The 3,476-nt window shown below is 39.6% G+C and overlaps 1 protein-coding gene across 3 annotated transcripts in view; it reads right to left on the bottom strand.

The window, feature by feature from the left end:
* Positions 1-3,476, bottom strand: part of LOC106882043 (bromodomain-containing protein DDB_G0270170) — a 69,732-nt gene that overhangs the window by 45,420 nt on the left and 20,836 nt on the right. Inside the window, exon 1 of one of the 3 annotated variants that reach the window (XM_052968734.1) lies at positions 722-882. The exons of the other annotated variants lie outside the window; for them this stretch is intronic. The gene's annotated coding sequence lies outside the window, so the exon portion shown is untranslated. Of the gene's footprint in view, positions 1-721; positions 883-3,476 lie in introns of those variants that run through there. 3 annotated transcript variants of the gene reach the window in all.

The following is a 3,476-nucleotide window of genomic DNA, read 5'->3' as shown; positions in this document are numbered from 1 at the left end:
ATATATACATACACACACAGATATATGTGTGTTTAAAAGGTCCGGGCTAGCCTTAATTGAATAAGCCGATAATCAAAGGTGTTCCAGTTGTAGCCATCCCGTCCCTTTATATATTAAGGACGACTATATTATTCAATGCCTAATATAACTCATCTCTTGTAGATGGTGTAGTGTGATTTGAGGAAAATGTGGTTGCTGTTTCTAGTAGGTCATAGGATCCTGTAGGATCTCTTTAGTTGGCTCGCAAGCGTGTGTATGTGTGTGTTTAGTTCCTTTGACTATAAAAGAAACTGAGCGATCACAACAACATTACTACAAACGACAAACTTGAAACACAGTTTTCAAACAAGCGGTAAATTTCCAACACGCACAAAACACAGGTGGTAGGAAAACGTGCTTTTGTTTCTCCCAGGATGCCGTAAAAGATCCATAGAGAAAAACACAAACTAACATTATGTGTGTGTGTGTGTACGTACACACATACACATATATATAGTTTTATCTTACTGAAGGATATGAAAACATTTTATGTACGTCATTGCATGTATTTTAAAAGACAATACCTCTATGTGTGAACTTAGAGTTCAGATGACTTCGCCTGATTAAAAAGAAATTATTTTGAAGCAGAAGTGAGGTGGAATAATACCTTTGCATACATATAGATTCGTGAATAAAAGAAAAGAAACAAAAAGACAAAAAACTCGTGCCGAGTGCCTCTTACGTTCGCAGTAGGGTAGATTTAACCATATACAGTACCACACAACTGACATGCGACGTTGGTGTGTGAATGTAATTATTTAAAATACTACACATACACACTCACACACAGATCTCACTAAACTGCTTTCGACATCGATTGCACAAACTAAATTAATATAAATATGCTACAACTTCAAGCGAATAGAAAACAAAACTTGCCTGTTATTATAACGACCATGTACAATACCAATGTGCATGTATGTATGTGTCACTATCTGCCTGTCTCTTTCTAGCTCTCTCTTAGTTCCTTTCTCTCTCCTCCTCCTCCTCCTCACTCTATCATTGTGGTGGTGATGTTGTGTGTGTGTAACGGTAACAACTTTAATCGGGATGGACTCACCAAATTTAGACGTCCGTTCCACTCAACCGGCCGAAGATATTAACCATCACACAATGTAAATAAGCAATCAGAAAACAAATCGTCACCTACGACGACACTGGTGAATATCCTGGTTTCTCCGTAGTTAATAACAATCTCTATAGAACAGGTAATATATCGTACAATATGTACAATAGGATGGTGCTGGCTGATAATGGACAGACAGAAACGAAGGAGCGACAGTCTGAAAGAATTCAAATGATTTTATCGTATTTAATTTCGTTCTTCAAAGCTGTGATTTCAAACCCTACCAGAGCCGAGTTAGTCTTCCATTCACCAACCGGCGCAGGATTAAACAACTACAGCTTATGAAATAATGGAGGAAAGAATCTGATTAGATCGACAATGTATGCAGTTTCCTACCAACACCGGTCTTCTGAAGGAAAAAAATTTATCCCCACTAAAGAATTAAAAAGTTTTCTCTCTCTCTCTCTTTCACACACACACACAGACACACATACAAATACACACACACAATTTAGCTATTTGTCTCCCCCCACCTACTCAGTTGTAAGCGCGAGTAGGAAGAAATATACGACACTTTCATTTCACAAATCTCTCGAAAATTATTACGGGTGGGAAGAGAGAGAGACACGAAAAAGTTTATTTGCCCAGTGATACATCTCGTAAGGATAACGCAATTTAATTACACTAACGCGCGGAAACACACACACATTATATGTGTGTACGTGCTATATATTATGAATATATATGTATAATATACAAACCTAAGTGTGTGTGTATACGTGAGTTTATAATGTAAGCCGCTTATTGTAATCTATTTATGAGGAGGCTTTTTAGATAACAATAACCAGCTGATAGCATTGATGCCGTTAGATAACGTGATTATGTAAGTATGAAGACTAAGCTTTTTACTACCATTTCATTAGTGAGACAACAGTATCTCATTGAGTGTGTGAGGGTGTGTGGCTTAGTGATTAGGGTGGGGTGTTGCACTCACGATTGCTAGATCGTGGGTTCGATTCCTGGACCGGGCGGCGTGTTGTGTTCTTGAGCAAAACACTTCGTTTCACATTACTCTGTGAGCATTTCAGCATTTGACGGGTGGCACACTTGTGTACCTGTACAGACAATGTCGCTGGAGGGACTGAGTTAATGTACTGCATATACATTTGATCACTATAAACAAATCACTTGTGCAGGTCGCCTGAGGGTCATATGTTGTTCATCAGTGTATGTGTGTGTAGTTATATAATGTATATATCTACATACTCTTTTACTTGCTTCAGTCATTTGACTGTGGCACCGCCTTTAGTCGAGCAAATCGACCCCAGGACTTATTCTTTGGAAGCCTAGTACTTATTCTACCGGTTTCTTTTGCCGAACCGCTAAGTTACGGGGACGTTAACACACCAGCATCAGTTGTCAAGCGATGTTGGGGGGACACACACAAACATATACACACACACACACATATATATATATATATATATATATATACGACGGGCTTCTTTCAGTTTCTATCTACCAAATCCACTCACAAGGCTTTGGTTGGCCTGAGGCTATAGTAGAAGACACTTGCCCAAGTTGCCACGCAGTGGGACTGAACCAGGAGCCATGTGGTTGGTAAGCAAGCTACTTACCACACAGCCACTCCTACACAGATCGTTGGAGTAGTCTGTTAAGGACTAGGACTTGAGGACTTGGCAACTGTAGCACCAAGAGGTGGAAGAACACCAATACCTGGAGCAAGGAGGATCTTAGCATAAGGGCAGCAGGGCATGCCTACCAGGGTCAATGAATGCAATAGGACCAGGCAAAGGAACTCTGGAGTACTGACCAAGGAAGAGTGTCCCTCCTCTTTCATAAACAACCTTAAAATATGAGGTAAAGACAAAACCCATCCTGCAAGCAGCACAGAGCAACTCTTTGCATGCTAAACCACATTTTAACGAGACTAGCATGAAGCCTTAATTCCCATTGAAGTTGGCTACCACAACTTTCCATCTAGATCTGTGCACTATTTCCTGCAGAAAATAGGTCTGGAACACAGACAACTGAAGAAACCCATTAAGGAATAGTCACAGTAGCTGAAATCAACTGAAGACGGTTATGGTCGATAAGAGACCACAAGTGGACCTGCTTCCAAAGGTGAAGACAAGCTCAGATAAAGTGTACAGGCTAACGGATGAAATGCTTAAGACTCTGAGGTACCTACCAACACTATGGAAGGGTTTCAAGCAATGAAATGGATTTAGAAGACCTTGCAAAAACCTCTATGCGTAGCTCCTCAGTTTCTGCATGGGGCAAAACATCTCTGATGTTTATTTCATCTATATATATATATATATATATATATATATATATATATATATAT

This window comes from Octopus bimaculoides, chromosome 6 (assembly GCF_001194135.2).
Source record: "Octopus bimaculoides isolate UCB-OBI-ISO-001 chromosome 6, ASM119413v2, whole genome shotgun sequence".
NCBI lineage: Eukaryota > Metazoa > Mollusca > Cephalopoda > Octopoda > Octopodidae > Octopus > Octopus bimaculoides.
This window is presented reverse-complemented; position numbering and strand designations above follow the sequence as displayed.